The sequence below is a fragment of the Mesocricetus auratus genome, unplaced genomic scaffold (assembly GCF_017639785.1).
Source record: "Mesocricetus auratus isolate SY011 unplaced genomic scaffold, BCM_Maur_2.0 contig_7294_pilon_obj, whole genome shotgun sequence".
Taxonomy (NCBI): domain Eukaryota; kingdom Metazoa; phylum Chordata; class Mammalia; order Rodentia; family Cricetidae; genus Mesocricetus; species Mesocricetus auratus.
Genome location: NW_024433801.1, coordinates 1 through 26,821, shown reverse-complemented (window position 1 = coordinate 26,821; position 26,821 = coordinate 1). Strand labels below are relative to the sequence as shown.

At 39.7% G+C, this 26,821-nt stretch overlaps 1 long non-coding RNA gene across 1 annotated transcript; it reads left to right on the top strand.

The window, feature by feature from the left end:
- Positions 1–198: 198 nt before the first annotated feature.
- On the top strand, positions 199–25,180 carry LOC121138514. Its single transcript, XR_005875476.1, has 2 exons — positions 199–4,450; positions 24,540–25,180. It is a non-coding gene; the product is annotated as an uncharacterized LOC121138514 (long non-coding RNA).
- Positions 25,181–26,821: the final 1,641 nt, after the last annotated feature.

Sequence of the window (26,821 nt, the reverse complement as noted above, 5' to 3'; positions counted from 1 at the left end):
TTTGCTGCTCTTAAACTCACTCTGTACACCAGGGTGGCCTTGAAATCACAGAGATCTGCTTGCCTCTGCCTTCAGAGTACTGGGATTGAAGGCATGTGCCACAGCACCCAGCTACTCTATTTCTTTTTTTTTAATTACTTCATCCTCTTTCTTTTCTCTACCAAGTCTATGGATATTTTTAAACACACTGTAAACATTTTAGAGGTTTTTCTTCATCTGAATCTGTCTTTACTGCAAATATTTACATTTTTCTGGCTGTATGTCTTTTATCTGCTAAAAAACACAACTAAAATTAAAGTGGTGGCTGTTTTAGTCACTGGCTTTCCAAGATAGTGGGGGAGCATTTACTGCCAGCACTGAGAGCTGTGCTCACTGCCTTGCATGCTGCTGGCTTGGAGATGTGGTTACTGCCACTGCTGCTCGTACTCACAATTCAATTGTTAGCAGGGCCTCTTAAAAGAGCCATGTGGTTTTTCCATTTATGCTGAGTCAGGAAACCTTACTTAAAGTTGCAGCATGAGTCTCTGCATGTCTCTAGCAAAACTGAGCCCACCAGGGAAAAATGCTGCTACCAAGAAGCTTTGTTTGTGTCTGTTCTTTTGTTTCTAAATCCCTTAAGTTTTTGTCAAGTTTTAAGTGGAAATTTGTGCCACATGTTGAGAGCCATGTCAGTCCCAAATGAACACAACAATGTGTTTTGAAAATACTCTTGACTTCTTTAAAAAATATTTTTGGGCATGGCTAGAGGCAAATACAGTGATGGTAATAAAGCCAATGCAGGAGAGAGAACGATGTCTTTCCAGCTTGTGGTCCTGGAGCAAAAGCTGCTGATTCACCTTGGTTGCCAGTTTTCTCTTATAAGTACTTACCACAGTAAATAAGTTACCTATACCCTCATCAAGTGTGTTGCTTATCTTTACAATTAGGCTATAAACAAACTAGGTTTTTAATTTTAATTTTCTTATTCTAATTAAAGACAGTTACAATGCTATGAGCTGTCCTGGAACAGCTCTCTGACATGGAACAGAGAGAACAGGATGACCAAGAGCCAGCAAGTAACTAAATCCCCAATCCAATAGATTGTGAGATACTGAACCCTGGTGAGTACTATGCAAGTGAGCATGATGAAGCCTATCATCCTTCACTTCTCTCTACTTAAATCAAGGTGTTGACTGAACTTTGTAAAACTTTAACAGAAATCCATTTGCATGTATCTCTTTCAATCTCTAGAAAAGTCCTGGCTTCTCTAGCTAACACAACCATTCCTCCTTCAAGGATAAGAATGGTTAGCTTTAGTCTCTCATACCATATCACTTTAGCACTCCCTCTCTGTCTTCCTCTTGAACTTAAAAGCAAATTTGTGATTATACCTGATCCACATAGATAATCTAGAGGGAAAAATCTCTTCATTGCAAAGGTCATCTAACACAGCCTTAATTTCAGATGTATCTTTAATACCCATAAAAATATGATATAACATTTTCAGTTTCCAAAGATTTGATCAGGACATCTTAAATGTTCCTACAACAGTTGTTGACTGTGAAGTGATAGAGGTGTGCTAATTAGTTCAATTAAAGCATTTCACAATACATACATATACACACATTTTGTAGTACTCCAGAAAATAACAGAAAAATATCAAATTTTTCTTTGATAATTGAACATTTTTTAAAAGCTGTTGTAAAGCTGAGTGTGGTGGTACTTGTATTTAATTCCATCACCAGAAGGCAGAAGAAGATCTCTGAGTTCAAGGTTAGCCTGGTACACAGAGAGTTCCAGGAGGACATTATTCCATATACCAGAAAAACAATGATTTTTAAAAACTTCTTCATAGGAGCTCAGGGAATGGTCTGAAGGTCTGGTACAAGCTAAGTATGGACCCTATAGTTGACATACACCACAAAGCCTTCATAAACTCTTATCTTGCATTGTGTCTAGTTAAAAGTTGACCGGTACTTATCACCAATGAAACTCCAGTGGTCCTTAAAGAAAATAAAGCTTGTACATAATAAACAAATGCAGACACCCTAAGTTTTTCAGTATCTGAAAATTGCAAATATAACATCATATAACATCTTCTAACTTCTGTAGCATATATTCTATTGTCATAAAACAGTTCAGAAGTTTTGGTTGTGAGCCTATCCTTTTAACGGCTGGGCTATGCCTCCAGCCCCAGTTCAGAAGTTTTACAGTGACAGTTAGTACCTTGGAATCCCTCTATCAGAATTCCCTTACTATCTCTACCATATCCTTTACCAAAATCAAGAATCACTCATTGCAGTTGTTCCTCCTGTAATTTTAGTTTTATATGAACTCAATCATTTTGCCTTCATGTTTTTAATAGTACAGACCACACTTTAGCCTTGAAATCAAGCAGTGCATGCTATGTGTGGAAATAACTTCCTGCAAGCCACTGAAGGGGGTGGAATAGGTTTGTGATTCCTGTCCACACTCTCTTCAGATACTTAGTCCAATTGATCAGTCCAGAAACTACATGAAAAAGATTAATTTATAAGATTTTCTTAATTAACTAACTAATTTTGTTTATGTGATGGCACACATGCATGTATGGACACACACATGAACATATTCTACAACATGCATGTGGAGGACCTAGGACAACTTGTTGAAGTTAGATCTTTCCTTCCACCATCTGGGTCCTAGTAGAACCTTTAATTTAGGTTGTCAGGCTTGGTAGCAAGCACCTTTGCACACTGTGCTATCTCACTAATTTCCTATTTACTGAGATTTACTTTATCTGACCTCATTTGAGCTCATTCATGGAGGAAATCTGTCTACAGGATGTTTGTTTTTTTGAGAAGCACTCCATTGGAAAATGAAGGCAGTTGGGTTGACAAGAGGCTGAAGAGAAATACAAAGAAAATAGTTAGGAATGAGATGTCTATGAGGTCTTTGAAAACTTCAGACACATTCCTACAAATTTAGAAGGCCACAAATGTGTGTATAGGCCAATAAAAGTAGACAAGTATCTTAAAAGACACTTCATCACAGAAGATTTACATGTGACAAATATGCATATCTACAGATAATTCAATATTGTTGCCCATTTGGAAAATGTCATTTAAAACCACAATAAAACCCTGCTGCAAAACCAACAAGCACTGAAGTTATGGAGTACTAATGGCAGCTTATTGTGAAGTTACACATCAACTAACCTCAGGACTTAGTAACCACTCCCAATGAAACTAGAGAAATGAAAACTGACACAAAAAACCATACATCTCATGAAAGGTTTATTCACTAATTGTTAAATGCTGGAAACACCTCAGTTTTTTGTTCAAGTGGTGAATGAATAAACAAACCTTCATATAATTAATGGAAAACTCACTAGCAGTAAGATTTGTATCATGATCAGTGAAATAAACCAATTTCAAAATGCTACCAACTGTATGATTCTATTTCCATGTCCTATTGGTAAAGGTAAGCTACAGGAACTTTTCTTACACTCAAGGTCTTCAGCAGATGTATACATTCAGATATGCTCCACATATTAATTGCAACTTGTTCAACCACACTTCAAGAATTTCTGTCCTGAAAGAGACCCTTCTGGAAGATGGAGGAGACTCAACTTGGGAAGTTTCGCAGTGTTTGTGATTTATATTTTAAAGTTAGATTGTATGGCACTCTGCTTCTGTGACAGCATTTATTTAAATAGGCTCCTACTGATTTCCTCCTTTCCCATCTGCATGACAGTTCCTATCTTAAATATCATAAAACTACTCAAACTTATGCTTTCGTTATTTCTCTGCCAAGAATCACTATATCTTTTTACATGCCTAATACTTACCAAATCCATGGGGCAGGAGAATGAAAGGGTGCAGCCCGACTAATGTGAATATTTGTGGGGATAGCTAACCTAAAGGATGAGATACTCAGATGACCCTAGAGGTCTCAGAAGGGAAGAAGGAGACACAATCTCTATAAGAATAAGGATCAAGCATATTATTTCCTGGACAGAAGTTCCTGTTGACTTAGCAAGCATAATACTCTGAGATATTTCCCTGACTGTGCCTGAGAGCCTTGACAAATGAACAGAAGCCCAAAAGGGATGGAGATTTAGGTACAAGGGCTCCACTTGACTCCACCTGCTTCTGCCAGCCTGGGCTCCTACCTCATCTGGGACACAGTGAAGTGATGCTGTAGCTTTGCTTCCACGTCCTTTTGCTGGGTAACCAGTTCCTTTTGCTTCAGCAGGAACTGAAGATTTTCCTCCAGTTTTGATGTTCCTGTTCATTAGAAGATTATGTTCCTAGGGCACAGTTGTGCACCCATATACCCACCTGTGCATTCATGTGCATGCACACACAGTCACTCCTGAACAGACATAGGTACATGGATGTACCCATACAAACTTCATTTTATCCACATGTTTACTTCCTAGATACATTAATGTAAGAAGAGATCCCCTGGGATACCATGAAGAAGAGAGGTAATTTTCATTAGCCCACACACTATTTACCTATATCCCCACCCAGATGTAGAAAAATACAGGATGCTCTGAGTTAAAAATGTGGTGATGTGGTGAGGATTATGTACTTTTTCTCTGTGTTGATAAATTTTCATCTTTTTTTAACTTCATATGTGTGGTTTTTTTTTTTGCATGCCTATGTGTCTGTGTACCACATGCATGCCTGGTAACCTAGGGGAAGAATCCAGCAGGCAAATAAGTCAATATAGTGCTTACCTTGTAAATCAGTGCACAAAATGGTATATGCCAGGGCTCCTTGACCAGTTATCCAAGCTTGCATAGCAAGTTCTCCAGTCTGTGCATTAAAGGCTTAGTTCCCCAGGACAGGACCACTGCATGGTAGTAGACCATCCCCTTGCTCTCACTTGGTGCTTCCCAGTGTCTCCCAGGAGGGCAGCTTCCTCCAAAAGATCTTTCTAAAACACGGGTCGCCTCAATTTAGGTCCAATACAGTCAAGCACTGAGCAAAGAAAATTAGCAAATCTCTCCAACCAGGAGTGAAATTATACTTTCCTCCCTGTAAGATGATTATGTCAGGAATTTCTTTAAGTAAAATAAGGTTGATTAGGTCATGGAAAAATGAATGCATGTATTACTTCATGTTTAACAATATTCCATGGAAGGGCTCGAACATAGTGTATGTTTTTCTTATTAGTGATGGTTTGAATAGTTTGTGGTTTGGGGGTACTCTTAGGAATGCTGTTTTAAACTTATTTTCCCCTAGATTCTCTGTGGTCACTTACTTCTCCTTGTAGGATCACTAGGTCACCTGGGGACTGAAGTTCAACTTTCTGAAAAATTATACATAGCTTCTCACAGGGCTACACCATTTTACAGCACTAGCAATGTTTGAGGGTCCTCACTTCTTCCAAACCCTCATCAGAGTGATTTTAACTCAGTATGAAGAAGTTTGGAGTAAAAACAGTTTCTGAGTACTGAAGACATAACTTGGAGTGAGCATTTTAGACTATGATGAGCCTAAGTGGGCTGCACAGAGACAGCCTGTTTTCACACCTCAGCACAGCTATGGGACTTCTATTGGGCAGAGACCACCATAAGCACCTCTGCAGTTCAAAATTTTTCACAGAATAATAACCAGACAAAGCTCCAAGGGCAAGGTTAACTGAGCCAAGGTTAGACAAAGGTGGAAGGAAAATGGTAGCAGGTAATGAGAAGAACAAAACAGAATTCAGGGAAGTCATTAGTGGACAGTTACTATTCACCCCAAGCAGAGAAGGATGCCAACCATTAACCACCCTTTTCTGCCTGTCAGGCACCATGATTTGATTAAGTAGCTTCTTTCTTACCTTCATGTATACCACATTACTTTGGTTTTCTCCAAAGGATTTCTTTGCAGAGGAATATTAATACCTCTAAAAGCCCTTGAAAATCATTAAGCTTGCATCAGTTTTATGGCCCTTTGTTCTAGCTACCTGTGTGGACATTCAGAAGGATGGGCATTTCCATGTGCTCTGTGACTGAAGTAAATTGATACTAACCAGAGCAGGCAGAGAACTTTCTCACTAACATTGGTCTCCATATCCTAAAAGATGTCCTATTCTTCCATGAGTGAGTGAACTTACATATAGGAGGCTCAAACACATAGATATACATGAAATCGACTCACACACACACACCCTTACTAAGTCCAGAAAGAAAGGGAGAGGACACTAGTGTGTTGCAGTACCTCTTCTGCTGCCAGGAAAGGTAATGGGTCCTCAGTACTTTCTCCAAGGCTCTTAGACACAGAAAGGCTGGCCTAGACTTTGTTTCACTTCCAAGAAAGTTCATCACCACAAGACTCACTGATCCTACAGGAACATGACAACCTCTGCACAACTCAGCTTCACAACAAAAGACCAAGTGTCAAAGGAATAAGGCTGGAAATAAAGTCTCCAGATAGCTCCAAGTTGACCAATCATAGTGTCCTAAGTACATGTATGCAGGCTCCTCCACAGAAGCCCTTGATAGAACCAAAGAATGAAAGTGACCCATGGTCATTACCCAACAACTTTTGAGCATAATACAGTACATACAATAGGAAAATAGCCCCAAGGCAGTCAGTAGGAGGCTAGTGAGGTCTCCTGAAGTGCTTTCCTGAGGTTCAGCTTTCTATACAACTTTAATGGGGAATCTGTTCTAAGACAGAGCCATGGACATTACAAAGTGAGCACCAAGATGTCAACACAGAGATGTATTGCCAGGTTCTCTGGGCCCCATGTTGTGAAATCAATGAGACAAACCAGACATTTCCTGGGAAGTTACCTCTGTGCATTGAAAGGAAAGAAGTCTACTTTTTATTTTTAGAATAGTTCTGGTGTTTGATTCTTGTTATTACAAAACACATTAAAACCAGCATAGCACCCTTCCTATTTTACAGAGATGGAGGCGTATGATCTGTGATTTGTCCATCTACTTCAATGTACTACTGACTCTATCAGAGCAGTAGGGTTTCCTTACCAAACCTACAGTGTCTTCCAAGAGTCTAACTCCCCAGAAAGACTTATGAATGGTCACAGAAATGAACTATTGGATGGGATGTAGGTGGTCAGCTAGATTGTGAGTGGATGGATACTTGGGTACATATATATGTATGTGTATGGTTAGTTAGACGGGCAACTTGCCCCTGCTGCCTCAGCCTTCCTGCTCCTGCTTTGTCCAGAGGTCACAGATCTCTCATTGGCCTCCTCACAGAGCCATTTTGCCTCCTCATAGGACTCTTGCATCAAAATCTGCTCACCATGCATCCTTCTGTTGTCCTCTTTTAAATCCTCACTTTTACCTTCAACTGTGTCCATTCACTCAGAAGTCAGCTGTGAAGGACATTTAACCATCACAAAAAGTGATGAACTGCATTCATCCTCCATCTGCCACTCCTCCCTCCTAAAACCACCATCCCTACAAGGTCCCATGTCCTCAGACAGCCACAGGCTGTAGCCAATATTAGCCAAGCCAGCATCACCAAGGTCCAGGTAAAAGCCAGAGAACAGCCAAATTCTAGAAAGATTCAAACTACTTCTGAAGATCCTGTCACCAAAAGCTATCTGTGTACCTCTGAGAACAGGATTGAGGATCCCCTTGCACACACACCCCACACACACACCAGTGCTTAACTGTTCATGGTATTTGGAAAACATCATCAAGTAGATGATACACCCTCTGAAGAAGGACAGAAGACCCAACAGGAATATTTTCCATCTACTTGTTCCATAGAAACAGGCTAAGTAAGCCCCTACCAGGGCCCTAGAAACCATTAATGATGTAAACCATATTTTATATCTAGAAGCTCCAGAGGCTGACAAGAAAATGGCAAAACCTGCTGCTGCCATACATGCAGTTCATTACACACACACACACACACACACACACACACACACACACTACTAAGGGAGATCCTGACAGACAGTGCAGAACACACTCAGACACTACAGCACAAAGGAGATTTATTACGTCAGAAGGAAAAAAATGTGATTGGGGGTGGAGCACCATCTGCATCACACAAGAGCAGATTTCTTTTTCAGCAGTGTATTTTTAAAGAAAAGATGGGAGGTCTTTGCTAGGGTAGTTGGTGAAACCTGCATTCTACAGGTTAGCCAGTGTAGACAAATACTGAATTTTGATTAAAGGACTGTAGTGTTTAGTCTCTGGAAAGGGTCAGTGGCCAAATAAGAGAATGGACCTTGTAGCTAAACTGAGGAATGCAATCTATTGGTATATCAGGGGAGAGGGAAGTGAAAAAGCAGAACCTGCTGCTGCCATATTTGCCGTACTGGGACCTGTTAGAGACTACACACACACACACACACACACACACACACACACACACACACACACACAAATCCCATACAGAATTAGGATGTCAAAGAAATGCAGGTTGGTGGCCTTGTCTCAGAGTGCAAGGAACAAGATTAGAGAGGACCTGGGATGAGCTCCAGGCCTTCCAGTCACACACACAATTGAACACAGTAAGACAATCCCTTCAATCTGCTCCCAGAACAACCAGCAAAAAAATCACCTAGTCAAAGACTCACCATAAACCCACAGCAGCCAGCATCTCCCACAAGTCAACTCCTGTCAAGTCTTCTTGAAATGCATGTTGTGAGCTCACACACTACTGCCCATAACAGTAGAATGTGACTCAGGCCAAAGGCTCTGCTTTTCTTTTTGAGGAAGCAGAACAGTCTGTGTCCCCGTCTCACTCCTGCCCAGGCTTCAGTTCTGCCTCAGATGTACTGAGGAAAAATTGTTTGGGCAGGGGAACACCCTGAAGGTGGAGCCTGCAATGACCCAAGGAATCATGGGATTGACACAGGAGGGTCAAGTCAGTCATCAGAGGATGGGGCATGATGAATAACTGTTGTTCAAATCATTGCTGGTATAATGGGTGAAATGTTCAAGCATTACACTGTGCTGTTACCTGGCAGAATGCACTCAGGCAGTACTCTGGACAGCCCAGAGTTCCATGAGAACTATTCTGCATGCAGGTATAAAAGACCCTTTTAAAAGACAGACTCACACCCAATTACTTCCTCTTCTCTCTTACCTGTCTCCACACTTACTTCTCTTACCACTCTTCACTCTTACCTCTCTTCTCTCTTCACTTCACTAACATTTTACTCTCTTGCTCTGCCTTTCACCCCCCTCATGTCTCTCTCTCCCTGCTCTTGCTCTCCTTCCACTGTAATAAACTATGTTTAATGAACTGTCTATGGTTTGTGCTAAATCGCCCCAGTCCTGGATCAATCTCACACCCTCTCCATTTTTCTAATTTTTAAACTTTTACAAAAGAACAACAATAGAGAGGAGTACATGCAGTTCATTCCTATCCTTGTTATCATCTTTATATGAAGGGTCACTTTTTCCACCTTGTTCAGCATGCTCCCACTCAGTGAGGAAGGAGGGTGTGAATGATGCCTTCCCAGAAGTCCCTGTAGGTATATAAACACATGTACATTTGTATAGTCAAATGGCATAGGGCTAAAAGAGATCATGTGGATTCCCAAGAAGTGGCCTGAGAAAGAGGAAATGCATGGAAATCAGGGTAAACCTCAAAGATCAGAGCAGCTATTTTTAAGCTGGATCCCATAAGCCATGACTCTGTCTCCACTCGTCATGACTAGATATGTACCTCAGCCTGTTTTCTAGCCCCACTAGCCCTGAAAGGTATAATGAAGAATAATGTCCTTCTGTATGCTGTGAATATATGTTTGTCTTATTGGTTGATGAATAAATGCTGATTGGTCAGTAGCCAGACAGGAGGTACATGCAGGGATATCAGATTAGGGAATTCTGGGAAGAGGAAGGCAAAGAGAGAGTTGCCAAAGAAAAACATTTAGCTACTAAAAGAGGACAGTTATACATTGACAAGGCATCCTTAAAGGTCTTACAAAGAAAACTTACATACTACACCATTTATCTATTTTCAGTATATACAACAAGTCCAAACATCTATCACCACCACTATCCCATTAGTCAACCCCTAGTATACATTCAGATACAGATTCATACACTCTAGTCCATGCCAGCTGTCCTGTATGAAACATTCACTGCTTCCTAGCAAGAATCCTTCTTGTATCTTAGGATTTGTGTTCTTTAAGGAAGCAGGGGACTGTTTTTAAACATAGGTCATGTCATCTTCCTAGTCTCCCAATTGTATTCCTTTCCATCTTAAAAACAAACTCTGAAGGACTCCTCCTTCTCTGCCATTTCCAATATGGAAACCTCCATAGAAGTTACCAGTGAAACATGAATTGATAATTTTAGTTAAGTTTAAAGCAATATGTAAAACATATAGCTTTAATCTCAGAACTACTCTCATTTTGGGCTATTTCATTCTTTGTTGTTTATAGTTGAATGTTGTTTGGGGGCTTCCTATGAGAATTTAAAAAAGAAAAAACATGTACCACTAGCAGCATGCTTAAAATATTTTGGAGTGGTTTGCTACTTTCATGGCCATACTCAGAAAGAAGTCTTCAATGATGCAATGTGACAATGTGTCTGGATCTCAGAGAGTAAGTGCATCAGGTTGTGGATAAGGCTTTATGGATGTCATATAAAAGTATGACTTGAAAGTTGGGTGTAATGGTGTGTGCATTTTAATCTCAAATCTTCTCATGACTGAAAGAGGAAGAAAGATCACTGTGAGTTCAGGCTAGCCTGATCTATACACTGAATTCTGATTCAACAAAGTCTACATAAAGAGACAAACCCTGTCTGAATAAAATAAACAAAAATCATGTGGAAATGTAAAGTAAACCAAGTATTGGTGTTACTCTGAAACCTGAAAAAGTTTGCTCATAAACATTCAAATCAGCAAGGTTAGCTTCTCCAGCCCCAAGAAGAAGGAAGGTTTAACTGCCAGGCAAGAGATATAAAAATCTAGGTAGCCCAGTCAAACTGTGGACTTGTGCTTTATTGTTTCATTGCTACAGTCTCTGGCAGAAGGTTAAGGAATTATGAAAGTTTGATGATCTTGAACTTCTGATTTTTTCATGTTTATTGGGATGGGCATTTTACTGGCCTGTAAGTCTGTGCATAATTATCCTGCCAGGGCCTTAGAGGACATATGTGGGCATGAGTGTCCATGAGACTAGAGATTCAACAACTCAGATGAATGGAATGAGAAAGAGAGAGAGAGAGACAGAGAGACAGAGACAGAGACAGAGACAGAGAGAGAGATTTAGAGAAAGCACAACACTACATAAACCCTGGCACACAGTACAATCAGTCTGGTGAAGATATTTATACCACTAATTACCTACCTTTAATAAATGTGAGACCATAAATAACAGAATTCAGTACACGGTTCAAATATTAGGAATATACAAGCAAATCTAACACAGACTCAGGAGATGGCAAATAATAACAATCAAAGTTAAAATATAAAATGCAGAAAAATTCTTGAAATCTACCATGCTTTCATGATCAACATTCTACAGACACTAAGACTACAGGGAATATGTCTCTATAATTAAAAGATAGACTTTTATGAATTTTTTATTTGGTTTTTTTTGGCCTTTTTTTGGATAGGGTTTCTCATAATGTATCCCTAGCTATGCTGGAACTCACTCTCTAGGCCAGGGTGGCATCAAACTCATTAGGACCTGCCTGCTTCTATCTCTAGAGTGCCAGGGTTAAACTACACAAAGCTATCAAATAGGACTAGACTCAAGAACCCATGAGCTCATAAACTCATAAACTCACTAACTCATGAATGACAAAATGACGGAACTTGCAAAGGAAAGAACAAATGAATTCAGAAACTCACAAACAAAGAATGAACAACTAAAAGGTTTCAATTTAACCAATGAACTCTGAAGATGCTATTTTGGCAACCTCTTCTGACAAATCAGTCTTAATGAATTTTTCATGAGGAAATGAGATGGTTCCCAAGAGGACCAGCATGCTATACACCTTCTGATTTTCTTGTCAAATGTCATTGGTCAATCAAAAACAGACAAACTTAGAATGATTCATAGATGTCTACTAACCAGAGACATGGGCTAATGCTTCCACTTGCTTCCCTCCTGTCATTTGGAGTGAGAAGTCCATAACAAAACCAAAGAAAATCATATGCAGGTGCAGCCATACTTCATGTCCAGAGGTAGCCCAGGTTACAGGAATGTTTCTTTCTTTTTCTTTTTAATAGATGGTGTAACCCTGAAAGTCAATTTATTTTGGCAGGTAGAGTCAAAGAGCCTACAGATATACTGAAGTGTAGAGGAAGAGTTATGAGTTTTAGAGAACAGTATGAGGTGGAGACTGGAAAGATATCTCAGCAGTAAAACCACTCGATATTTTTTCCAGAGGATCTGTGTTTGTTACCCAAGATCCACACAGCAGCTAACAGCTACCTGTATTCCAATTTCAGGGTATTCAATGCTGTCTTCTGGACTCTAACCATACTCGGCAAGCATGTGGTGCACCCATCTATACAAACAAACAGAACACACATAGACATAATATAAAAATATAAAATTAAGAGTAGGAGCGAAGAGAGAGAGAGAGACAGAGAGAGAGCATAAACAGATGGGTACAGTTCCAAGTTTACACTAAGGAACCCAAAGAATTCCCTAGGAAGAAAATTCAGGATTCCTGTTTACTCAATAAGAGTCACAAAAGATCAGAATCATGCAGCCAATCAGAATTACCAGTAACCAGATACCATAGAAATGCTCTCATTTACATAGAATCATTTAATGAGAAATGATGATAGGATGTCCTTCTGTATATATGTTTCTTTTATTGGTTAATGAATAAAACCATGTTTGGCCAATGAGGCAGGAAGATAGACAGTACTAGGAGATGAAGAGAATTCTAGGAAAGGCAGGCAAAAAGAGCACACCAGAGAGAGATGACATGTAGTCCCCAAAGGAGGAAGAGGTCGGGACCTATCTCAAGTAAGATAAGACCATGCAGAGATATTTAGGTTAATAGAAATGAGTTAATAATTAAGATATAGCTAACCAATAAGAAGCCCTAGTAATTGGCTAACAGTTTTATAATTAATATAAGTCTTTGTGTGTTCATTTGGGGATAGAAGCAGCAATGGGACTTGGTGAGACAAGAAAAAAAATGCCAGCAACAAAATGGCGTAATTTTAGTATATTAAAGTTAAAACCCTTCTGTTTACACAGAAAAGAGGTGATGATGGGGGATGTCCTTCTGTATATATGCTTCTCTTATTGGTTGATGAATAAAACACTGTTTGGCTAGTGTCCAGGTAGAAAGGATAGGCAAGTCTACCAGACTAGGAGTCAAGGAGAATTCTGGGAGAGGTAGGCAGAGAGTGTACCCACCTATAGCCTGCCAAAGACTAACAGGTCTGGGAAATCTCTGGTAAGCCAAGACCATGTGGAAATACTTAGATTAATAGAGATGGATTAATAATTAAGACAGAGCTAGCCAATTAGAAGCCCTAGTCATCGTTCAATGGTTTATGGTTAATATAGCATCACAATGTGTTCATTTGGGATTGAGGCAGCTGTGGGACCAGGCTAGTGGGAAAGAAATTTCTGCAACAAAATAGTATGGAAAGTTGCTCACCATATCCTAAAGAGAACTCATTCTAAATGGAACCCAGAGAACAGGAACTGGTAAAGTGTTAAACAAGTTTATTTTCTCCAAGTTTTCTCTTCTAGCCTTAAAGGGCAGTGAAGCCTGCTGTAGTTTGAAGTGTTGTCCTATAAATAACACTGGTCTCAAAGACACAGCAGAATATATTGAATAAAAGGATATTGTGGGGTCCTAAGTATTTGTGTAAAACAACATTTTATGGATACAATTGCATTTCTAAAAATATATATATATGTACAGACCCTTACCCTGCTTTAAAAAATAATAGTACAAGTTTAGCCACTGTTATTTTCAGAAGAACATATGTAAAACTTAGTCTTAACTTTTTGTTTGCTTATTTTGTATGTTGTTTTGTTTCTTTAAGACAGGGGTTTTTGGTAGCCTTAGCTACCTAGAACTCTCTCTGTAGATCAGGTTGGCCTCAAATTCAGAGATCTACCTGCCACTGTCCATCAAGTGCTGGGATTAAAGGTATGCACCACTATGGCAAGGCTATATTTTTATATTAATGTTTTAAACATTTCTGATCTTATCTGCCTGGTTGCTCATGTTTTTTATGTGTCATGAATGTTCTCTTGGTTTGATAAAGGTTGGTTTTACTCTCTGCATCCAGAAGGAACTCAACACTACAATATCTGCAATGACATGTTCATTTAGGTTGCCAATGACTGAAATTTGTAATGTTTCTTCCTGTTTGTATTTAGTTAGCAGCTATTATTTAGACCAGGATGTTTGACTCCCTGATATCTGCCTGCCTCTGCCCTCCTCCCTGTGTTTTCAGACTAATATTGCACACCACTATGTCCTTGTTGGTATTCTACAACCACAAACAATTAAGTTCCTATTAACTCATTATAAAATATGCCACTCATTTATGTCATTCAGTATAATTATTGAGTTTCTATCATGACATGGCTTGTAGAGTAAGAATTTTTAGCTGCACATTTGGCAAGCAGTTTCCCATTGCACTAGACAGAAGACACTGGCTTGAGTTGCCCCATGATATCCAGTGACCTGAGCTCCCTACCATTATCATGGATCTGAAATACTTTGGTCTGTTGCTGGATAGAGGGGTGAACATGAATCTCACTGGAGAACAACTGTGCCTTTCCTTTATGACTAAGTTTGGATTTCTTTTTGAGAGAGGAAATGTGCTTGCAGTGAAGGCAACTCATGTACTCTGTTCTATCATACAATGTTATACTGAGGACTTTTGTTGATACATGCTAATATAAAGGCATAGAAATAAAAAAGACAGAGGTAAGTCTTATTATCTGAAGATAATTTGTAAAATCCAAGGACATCAAAGAAAAAGCCATTACCAACAAAAATTTAAGCAGATTTACCATTAATTATTATGAGTTTTAGGAAAAAGTCAAAACAAATTCATACACTAATGAATTCTGAAGAAAAAGACAGCATTATTTTTATTTTAAACATTTATTTTTGGGCCACACTATGGTGGAGCATGCCTTTAATACAAGCACTTGAAAAGCAGAGGCAAGCATATCTTGGTGAGTTCTAGACCAGCCTGGTCTACAAAGCAAGTTTCAGGACAGGCTCCAAAGATGCACAGAGAAACCCTGTCTTGAAAAAACAAAAATAAACAAATAAATAATTTTTGTTATTAATCAGTGTGTGTATGTAGTCCTTTATTTTTTCAGATATGTAAAAGCATGTATGTCTCTAAAGTGAGAGCAAAGTAAAACTGTCTAGAGGGATAAAAAGTAATGACAGGAGAGATGAGAAAAGAGAGGATAATAGCATTGTGTATGTGTGTGTACATATATATTATATTTACCTAAGGCCCCATTTTTCAAGAAAGACTCATATAAATATAATGCAATATGGAGCATGGACTGAAGCAAATGGAAACAACAAAGACAGTAGCTATTCCCAAAACTGAAAAAATTGAGAAGGTACATGAACAAGTATTTCCAATTTAGTTACATGTTATCATAAAAATTCAAGTGTATGAGGATTCTTGGCAAGTCATTCCTACCAACATTGCTCAAATTTTGGAAAATAGGTGCACAACAACATCAAATAATTTAGAAACCATCAAAAGATTCATAAAAGCAATAGAGTTTGTAGAACTTGGATGAAATGCAACCACTATCCTGCAATGCTGTATTGGCAAAATAGTTAAAGCAAATAGACTGAGCAGAACATAAAACCTCCCTGTAACTCCAACAGCCATTTTAAGACAGTTAAAGATACTTTCTATCATGTAGTTCAAAACATTCCTCCCTTGACATATAAAATCCTTCTCTTTTAGTGGACAGCACTTAAAACTTTTATCCTAAGTAGCTTTTCATAAAGCTAGAGCTGAAGTGTAAGAGTGAGTTCACACAATCTGGGGGAGTAAAGAATGGACCTCTCCTGAGACCACCAGTCTAGCCTAAGGATCAAAGTAGTATTAGAAGAATTCCTTTTCAGCAGAGCCTGGAATGGAGAGCCTTTCAATGAACTTGAAATTCTTTTTTTCCTCCTTGGTAACACACACCAAAGACAGCCACAGCAATTGGCAGATCAACAACTGAAGTCTGAGGAGTCTGCAGTACCGAGAGTGCCTTACCACTGTGATGTCAGAATTCTGAGGGCACATGACATACCTGACAAAATGACATGTTCCTTTCCCTCATCTATTTTTTATCAAGTTATAATTTTAGGTTCAAAATAGTTTTAGAGATGAACAGAGATATTATGATGATATTAATTTATACAATGGAAATATTACTATTGCTTCATATCAAATGTAATTTGTATTCCCAACACCTAGTGTACTATTACAACTATATATATTAGACTATTTTCTGTTCCTCTCTGTTTTGAAGTTTCAAAGTATAAGAGTATATGACCTAGACAGTGAAGACAGACTTTACTTTTGTTACCTGTCAATTATGCTTCTGTATCTACTTGAAAGGTCCCACTAACTGAAATTTGATACCTCCAGCAGTCAGCATTTGCAGTTATAGGATGGCTTTCCTGTGGGTTCTATCTCATTGCCACCCTCAGCTCATGGGGTGAAATGATTCCCCTATAGTTATACAGTTAAGATTAAGACATCCCCACTACAACAGTGATTCTCTATAATGTTCTTTTCTTGTTCATGAAATTTTATTATGTTTTAATTGAAATAGAATTTCACTTTCTCTCATTTTACTCCCCACATTCTTTCTCTACTGCCCACCCTTAAAATCCCACCCCTTTCCACTCTCAAGTTGATAGTGTCTTGTTTTCTTTATTATTTATTATTATTGCTTATACACATAGTTTTTCTTTTACCTTTTTTTTCTTTGTTGTGTTTTTTGATGCTTTTCAACTTGTTCTGGAGCTAGATCTTGTAGAACAGTCTGGTCTGGAACTCACAGAAATCCACCTGTCTCTGAGATTAAAGGCATGTACCACCGTCACCTGGACCCCATTATCTTTTTTCTTTAAGCAGGATAAAATTTTATGTTCAAAAATAGTTTTAGAGATGAACATCGATGATATAACATAAATTTGTACAATAGAAATATTACTATTCCTTCATTCAATGTAATTTGAATACTCATGCTCCCATGGCACAAATTTGTGCAAAATAATTTTCTGCCCAGGAGAGCTTATTTTCTTCCATTCTAGTGAGAGAACATACTTTCACAACCATATTCTTTTTTTCTCTTGGGTTTTTAAAATTTAAATTACAATCTTATTTTACCTATCAATCCCAGTTCCCTATCCCTACCATCCTCCCACTCCTACACCTGCCCCCATTTCCCTCTGCTCCCCAGGAAGGGTGAGGCCTTCCATGAGGGATCTTCAAAGTCTGTCCTATCATTTGGGGCAGGGCCTAAGCCCTCCTCTATGTGTCTAGGCTGAGAGAGTATCACTCTACATGGAATGGGCTCCCAAAGTCTATTTGTACACTAGGGATAAATACTATTCCACTACTAGAGGCCCCATAGACTGCTCTGGCCTCCTAACTGACACCCACATTCAGGGGGTCTGGTTAGGTCCTATGCTGGTTTCCCAGTGTCAGTCTGGGGACCATGAGATTCCCCTCATTCAGGTAAGCTGTTTCTATGGGTTTCCTCAGCCTAGTCTTGACCCCTTGGCTTATCACTCCTCCCTCTCTACAACTGGATTCCAGGAGTTTGGCTCAGTGTTTAGCTCTGGGTCTCTGCTTCTGCTTCCATCAGCTACTGGATGAAGGCCTTTTATGGCATATAAGGTAGTCATCAATCTCATTATAGGGGAAGGGCATTTAAGGTATATTCTCCACTATTGCTTAGATTCTTTTTTTTTTAAGATTTATTTATTATGTATGGGGTTCTGCCTGCATGTATTCCTACAAGCCAGAAGAGGGCACCAGATCACTTTACAGACAGTTGTGAGCCATCATGTGGTTGCTGGGAATTAAACTCATGACCACTCGAAGAGCAGGCAGTGCTCTTAACATCTGAGACATCTCTCCAGACCTATTGCTTAGTTTCTTAGTTTGAGTCATCTTTGTAGATCTCTGGACTTTTCTCTAGTGCTAGATTTATCTTTAAATGTATAATGGCTCCCTCTATTAAGGTATCTCATTGCTTGCTCTCTATTCTTCCCCCAACTCAATCTGCCTGCTCCCTTATGTCCTCCTCTCTCCTCCTCTTCTCCCCTTCTCTATCTCCTAACTCCCTGCCCCCCATGCTCCCAATTTTCTCAGGAAATCTTGTCCCTTTCCCATTCTTCAGGGGAACCTGTATGCCATCACTGCCTGGTTCTATACCTAGCTAGTATGGCTTGTGGGATTAAAAGTGTGTATCACCTTTGCCTGGCTATATGGCTTGTGGCTGGCTTTACTTTTTGGACCCTCAGGTATGCTTTAATAAATCATAAATAATATATCATGACAGCTAACATTAAAGAAATTAGAAAAAGCCATCACATTTTGACTGATTCCTTCTGCTTTTTAAGAATACAATCTAATACATTCATTTACAAATCTGTATTTTTTTTGGTATTTTCCTCTTTCCAATATAGTTTTATTATTTCAAAAGCAATTTTTAAGACTACATTTTATCATAATCTTCTCCTTCCCCAACTCTTTCCATATCCTCCGTACCCATCCAACTTCAAGTTCTGTCCCCAAAAAACAAACAACAAAACCAATAAAATAAAAACAGACCCCAAAAGAAAATATCCTTTCAATCATATCCAAGGCAACTTAAGCAGTTCACAATCACATTCCATACATGCTGGTGTGAGCACACCATACACACATAGCTTGCACATGTCTCTCATCTCTCCTTTTGCCTAGGTTATGATTAGTTAGTTGAAATGAAACATCCTTAATTGAAGTCTCTTGTAACATTGCAGGTATAGCCAATCCTAGAATTATGAGCATCCAAAATCTGAAAAAAATCCAAATTTATCTATGTTGTCTTTCTTTTTCCATAAGCCCTAAAAACAGTTTCTGACTGGCTGTATTAATAGTATTTTCTATGCATTTGGCTGGGCAACAGCTGCCGCAGCAGCTCTCAAGGCTGCCAGCCTCCTAGGTTTTGGCCTTGGCCTTCCTTGCCTGCTCCTTATAAAGCCTTTATAAGCTGAAAGTTTGTTCTAAGTTATCTTGGCAGTTGCGCCAGTCTGCGTAGACACTGTTAACTGGTTCAGGGACAGATATTTTTTTGCTGTCCTTGGCGTGAGCCCCGATGCAGCTTTGATACAGTTGCGGCGGTGGCTTCTGTGAGAGAGAAAGATCATTTCAAAACATTTAAACTCTAAAATTTTCTGTACTTGCTTCTGCTGTACTTTAGCTCTCCTGGCTATTAAAATCAAGGTTAAAATAAAATCTTTAGCTGTCTTATGTCTGATATTGGTGCCCCGCTTTTATGCAATTGGATCAACTGGTCCTCCATAAGAAGGTAAGAACTAGTAGCACCCATTCCAATACACTCACTCCTAACCTTAAGGAGAATGCTGGCTGGCCTTTACCGAGGGCTGCCTCTCAGTAAATCCCTAACTTTCTCGACCTCAGTGGATCGGGCAAGGGCTGGAGCCTAACTTGGTACGCCTTGCCAAATACACCCTCCTACCTTACTTGCTGGCCAGCATTTGAGTATGATCCTTCAGCATTTGCCCTTCTCTCCTGATCTCAGACAACACTTCTCAAGGATTTGGGCAAGGGCCTGAGGATAGAAATGAAGACAAAAGACAGTGGCTCATTCTTGTGTATTGTAACATGAGGGGAACATTAAATACCAGTCAGCAGGCACAGTGGAAAACTACGAAGGTCAGAAGCTCACATTCCAAGGGTTCTCCAGCAATATGGATGGGTGAATAACAGGAACTTGAATTCAAACAAAAAGGATGGGCAGAAAACAGGAACTTAAATACAGGCCTAATTGGAAGGAGGGGAGCAGGATATGCTTGCTCCTAGTCACAAGCTGGTCAGCAGTCCCTATGGGGGAAGGGTCCAACACTGATGGTCATCCCACGAAGTTCACACTCAGCTTGATGGTGGTGACACACGCCTTTAATCCCAGCACTCAGGAGGCAGAGGCAGGCAGATCTTTGTGTGTTTGAGGCCAGCCTGGTCTACAGAGTGAGTTCCAGGACAGCCAAGGCTGTTACACAGAGAAATCCTGTCTCAAACAAACAAAACAAAACAAAAACAAAAAAAAAACGCAAGGTTCACACTCTACATTCCTAAATATAGTCTCCAAGGTTTCTCACTTATGTAACATATCTTGACAGGTCTAGTCTCTAACAGAAGTCTCTGACTTGAGGGTAAGAATCCTTGAAGAGATGCTCTAGACACAAGGCAGATCAAGGTGACATCTCTCTAGATGTGCAGAGCAGAACATTTCTCTTGGTCTTTGCTTATAGACTATCCAGTAGGTGCCATGGGGTTCTAGGACTATATCTGCTTGGGTTGAGTGAGTGATATCACTGGATGCATCCTTGAGTATGGTGGATTTCCTGACTAAGCTTTTTAACAGGTCTAAAGTCATTTTTTTACTATGTTCAATGCAATAAGGGTTCTGATTCAGTTGCCTTTCTGTGCAATTGGAGCACAAGGAGCAACCTTGTCATTATCCCCACATTGGGATAAATGTAAATTGAATACTTCACATAATCTATCATGGAGCCTTGGGTGAGTGCCAAAAATTTCATGTTCTAATAAGTTATGATGTGGAAACAAACTTATACTTTAGCCTTTTTCAATAGTATGGCTTCACTGTTTTCTCACCTAGCTTAAACACAGGAGAAAACATCATACTTTCTTGTGAACATTAATACTTAGTGCCTGATTCATTAACCTTCAGAGAGAACATCTTATGAGATACATTTCTAATTTACTTTTGATATAAGAACAATGAGTCCTATTATGCACAGGCTTATGTAGTTGGTCCCCATGTATTGTTAATAGAAAACCTAGGAATCTAGTATATTAATTCTGTATATTATGAAACATACAATTACAACTATTTAGCTCAATTTGTTGCTAGCACCACAAAAAATACTATAATTGTGTTTCAATGACTTCTCTTTTGAATCCCAGTAAAATAAGAAAAAGTGATCTTCCAAAAACTTCGATGCAATACTTGGAAAATTTCCAACAATTTTAGATAAACATTCTTCTTCTTTTTGCTTATTACTTAAATTTTTCATCTATTTTACATCCCAGCTGCAGTTTCCCCTCCCTCCTCTCCTCCTGTTCCCTTCCCCCACCTCCACTCTACCGCCATCCACTACTCCCTCTCCATTCTGAAAGGGGCAGGCCTCCCACGGGTGTCAACAAGGCATGACACATCAAACTGAGGTAGGACCAAGATCATCCCCTGCATCAAGGCTGGGAGAGGAAACACAGTATGGGAAATGGTTCCCAAAAAAGCCAGCTCAAGCACCAAGGACAGGCCCTGATCCCACAGCCTGGGGCCCCACAAAACATATCAAGCTACACAACTGTCACACACATACAGAAGGCCTGGTTGGTCACATGCAGTCTCCCTAGTTGTGGGTCCAGACTCCATGAGCTCCCACCAGCCCAGCTCACCTATTTCTGTGGGCTCCCCTGTCATGACCTAGACTGTCCGCTTACTTACATAATTCCTCCTTACTCTCTTCAACAGGGCTTTTGGCAACTTGGCCCAGTTGTTGGTTGTGGGTCGCTGCATCTGCCAGAATACAAAGACATTCTTAAAAATGCATTGGTTTATTGGTAGCTGGATATTTACTTTAATAAACATAGTTTCATCTTTCATAGTTGGAGTCTTAGCACTAATATAAAATGTGCAAACAGCTCAATTTACAAACAAACTAGTTAAAATATTTCTAAAAGAGAAAAAGAGTTCAGGAAAAGATTACTATTGATTTCATAGAATGATTGGATGAAAGAAAAACAACCTATAGGCATGTAAATATTGTAAATTTTCCCCCACTTTCAGTTCTCTTCAAATATAAATAAATATGAAGAGAGCTGCTTAAAAGCTCCCTTTTGTATAGAAAAATGTCATGCTTTAAATAGTGATCCAACTGTGTAGAATGAAATATTTACTATAATTTGTTTTTAAAAGATATATATATATATATATATAAAATTAAACTAAGCATAATGAGTTCCAGGGCAGCTGAAGCTTTCTAATAAGATCCTGTTTCAAACAACAAAGCACAGTGCGTGCATGCGTGTGTGCGTGTGTGTGTGTTATTGTTTGTTATTTAGACATGTCTTACTATCATACTCACAATATAGGCTAAGCAGGCTTGAATTTATGATCGACCTGGTTCTTCTACTGTGCCCAGATATATTCATTTCTGAGAATAATTTGACAGGGTCCAGTGGCTGACACCTGAAACGGCTTTAAGAGATATTGCCCCTAACCTCCTGTTATTATTATTCAATTTTTTGCTGTTTTTTTAACACTGTGTATTTGGTATATGTGTGTTGATGTTGTCTATGTAGCACATGTTTTAAAACTCATAGTTATCTTCTTGCTTCTGAGTCTGGAGTTTTGTATTGAAAGAATGTACAACCCCACACATCTTGAAAAATAAGTTTTATGTTGCAAGTCATCTCTTCTTATGATATTTTGTTGTGGCTTTTTAAAAACAAATCTAATTTCAGTCATTATTTTATGCATATGTGTTTTTTTCCATTATGCATGTCTTTGTACCCTATTCATACCTTGTGACCAGGGAGACCAGAAAATGGTTTTAGAACACCTATAACTGGAGTTACAGATAGTAGTAAGCTTCTGTAGGTACTGGGAATGGAAACTGGGTACTCAGGAAGATTATTCAGTACTTTTAAAGTAGTTTCCAATCCAAGTTTTCTGTTCTTGATTATATTTCCTGTGTAAGGCAGCCTAGTCAGGCTCAGATACTTGTTGATGATTAAAAAGTGAAATTCTCCTTCATGTGAGAGAATTATCTTCAGGCAGGAATGAGTTCCCTAAATACAACATCGACAGCCTTTAAACCATATACATACAAATAACAAAATGGACTCATCGGGATATAGTCCTATGTTTCAGTATACTTATTCATATATACTTAGCAAGGAAGAAGTTGGAAGGGAAGTATGTGTAAAGGAATGGAGGGAGAACAAAAAGGGAAATTAATATAACATGTTTTAATTTAAAATTTATAGAAAAAAATTAATAAAAAAGAGGGGCTAGAGAGATGGCTCAGCAGATAAGAGCACTGGGTGTTGTTACAGAGGATCCAGGTTCCTGTCCCAGAACTCACATTCTAGCTAACCATATGCTATAACTCTAGTCCCAGGTGCGTCATGCCTTCTTCTGGCCACTGTGGGTACTGTTCACAGGCATATTCAGAAAAAATGCCACATAGCTAAAATTTACAAAAATGTTTCAAAAAGAATTCTCTACAGTGATGTCACAGCTCTGAGACAGACAGCAGTTAGGGCTAGTTAAAATGAACTCGTTCTGTTCTTGCATGGAAGCAGCTGTAACCTTCCTGTGAACCAGCCTGCTCAGAGGCAGCTTTGTTCTGAGGTTAGTAGAGCTCAATATAACCATTCATCTAAGAGCAGAGTATACAGTGCTGTTAGGTGACTTTTCCTTGACATTTTGTGTATTTGTGCTCTCTATCATTTGTATCTGTTACAATTTTGGTACTGGTACAGTTATCTTTTAGATCAAACGTAAAGGTTGACATGTAGCATAGGCTCCAAAGTACTCTACTTGCACAGTAATTTCCTTGGTTTTCAGCTGAGACCTTTTGGTACAAGATGAACATGCCAGAGGAATTTTTCCCATTATTCCCATACTTTGAGGTAAGAAGATCCCCAAGTGTCCTTGCTTTTACATTGTGATCCTGTTCAGAGCTGGATTTGCTAACTGAGGATGCTTAGGAATAAGCAGAGCTCTACGTGAATGTGTCCAGACTCCCTAAGTAAAAGCCTCATGAATCCTTTGTTTAAGAAAAACATTGTTTTGGAAATGACTCTCATGTTCTCCCTGCCTCCTGCAGGTAGGAAATCTTTCTTAGCTCTCTGTCTTGGCTATAGTGAGGACTCTTCTTGGTAGACAAACTGCTTAACTCTGGAATTAACTAAAACACAAATAGTTGGGTACACTGTGAGAGAATTCTTAAATGGTTTTGAAATTAAAGACCCATCTTTAATCTGGATTATTTGAGGTGATGAGATCTACCTTCAGTGGCAGTGCATACTTTTAATCCCAGAACTCAGGAGGCAGAGGCAGTTGACTTTTCTGCATTTGAGGCTAGCCTGGTGCATAGAATGAGTTCCAGGACTACACAGATAAACCCTGTCTCAAAGACACACACACAAAAAAAAAACAATCAAGCAAAGGATAAGATCCACCTGTAATCTGAATTGCATCTTCTGATAGCAATTTGCATATATAAAGGGTATTGAGGAAGGATGTTCTCTGTCTTTGCCTGCTTGCCCTAACTCTGACTACCAAGTTCATTCCTTTACTGTCTCTCATTAGAGCAAACTTCTTTGGAATTTTAGTGTATACTGAAGACCATCTGAAACATCCAGCCTCATGGACTGAACAACTACTGGATTCTTTAAATTTTCATTGGTAGACAGCCCTTGTTGGACTTCCTGGACTACAGCTTGTGAGACATTCCAGTTTCTACGTACATGGGCAGATTGACCTTTACCAGACCTGTGGGTGTAGAGAACCTTGAATAATTCAGCTGTGTGCTTTTTTTTTCCTTCTTCACCTGCCCACTGAGGAAGGTGTGCTGGTTAACAATAGTGTGCATAAAGAAATTATTGCTTATGTCATTTCTTAAACATTTATGCTCTTAATGCTTAAAAGAAGGCTAGCATTGTTTGCAAAAAAAAATGGTGATTTCCCTCCCCTGAATAGTAAATGAAATTACTTCTGTTGAGTAAACTTTTTATGTCATCTTATAATAAAAACTGAAAAACCCTTTGTTCTATTAATTAAAAAATTTTCTATGTGCACCCTTGATAACAGATTTTGAAGAAATCATGTAAGATGATAAAGCATTTGAATGGTACAATAGATGTAAAAATCAGTTTAAAAGAAACGTTTGTTTTTACATTAAATGTTTATTTGAAATCAAATGATTTTGTACATAAAGTTCAATAATAATAATAATAATAGTAATAATAAGACATTCTTCCTTGCTCCATTATTCTCTAAGTATTCATCTTACTGTGAAGACTACTCTTTTTATTGTTCATTTGTCAAGAGGTTGCCCTGAATTCCGGAAGAAAACTTCGAATGCAATGGAGCCACCATCCAGCCTGTGGGAAACAGATCTATCATTATGTTTTCTTACCTGGTTCCTGCATTTTTCTTCTGGTTCGCTGAAGTACCTGTGACTCACAGGTAAAAAGTACCTGTGACTCACAGGTAAAAAGTACCTTCAGTTCACCTGACCTAAGCGTGAAGCCAGAGAACAAACATTTTTTTTGTGTCTTTAAGTTTCTCTTTAAAACTATGAATATGTTGGGCACCCTTCCACCCGTGGAACAGGAAACCTCTCCACTCCACATTGAGGAAAGGGCTGTGCAAGCTAGTCATAAAGTGTCCAGGAGGAAGAACGGGGAGTGCCTACAGAGTTCAGGAAGATAACAGGGTCAGCATTTGGAGGCAGGTGAAAGTGTTAAATACATATCTCTGCAAATCTGGAAAAGGTCTGGATCTGGGGTAGAAGGCAAGGTCAGGAACCGTTGTGCTGTACCTTTAAACACACTCTAGTCCTAAGAGAGGTGCTCTCATCACCAGCCAATCAGGACCTCCAGGCCGAACTGTCCGTCAGAAGTGGTGCAGGGCACTTCCGGGAGCCTGGCTGCTCGCTTGGCTTTGCAGAGCAGCAGGCGCTGGTGTTTTCGTGTGGGTGTGCTGTACTGCGAGTGCAGGGAGCTGTGAGGGGACCATGGGCGAGCTGGGAGGCCACGACATGGTGAGCGAGGGGCTGCTGTCCCCGGATGAGAAACAGTGGATGGGGAGGTGCGGGAGCTCGTGTGGCGGGACTCCCCGGGACTGAGTGGGAATCTAGCCAGATTCCCTGTCCAGTGAGTTCCCAAGCGGTCGGTGCAACTCCCTGGACCCAGGCACAGGCGTTTGAATAACTTTGCTCTGTGGGCTGCATCTGCTCAGAGCATTAGGAGCAGGGAACTGTGTGCAGAAACGTTTGTAGTGAGCAACAACTGAAAGACCCCAAAAGGGATACTTTCACGGAAGGGAGACCCAAACCCAAGGAACATTGAGACCACGAGCTTGGATGCAACAGCAAGAGGCTTTATTGATAACACACGGGTACCCGGGCGTCTCAGTCTCGGGGAACTGAGCGCCCCGAGCTGGGGACTCAGGGGTTCTTTTATAGCAAAAAGCGCAGTACAGAAGCGAGAAGCCTAGTAACAGGACCCTGATTGGGCAATTGAGGTTTTTCTTGGAACTCAAGTCTTGGCCCTATCTGAGGAACAATAGGTCTCTGTGTGTGCTGAGCTGGCCATCTGGTCGCCCGCAGATATCTCTGTGTCCTTGCTGAGCTGGCCATCCGGCCGCTCTCAGATATCTTGTTTGGCACCCAGCCTGTGTCCTTGGGCTGAGCTCCCTTCTGATAGGCAATGACTATGCAGCTGTGGGGGAACGGAATTTTCCATAAGCCTCAGCTGCCTGTTTAGACTGGGCCAGGGTCTTTCACAACGTGCTTTTGGTGCATCCTTGCAAGGCAGGTTGCTAGACTTGGAGAGGCCTACATTCTCCAGTGTCTTCCAGACGTTAAAGCACTTTGCATTTAACCTTCATA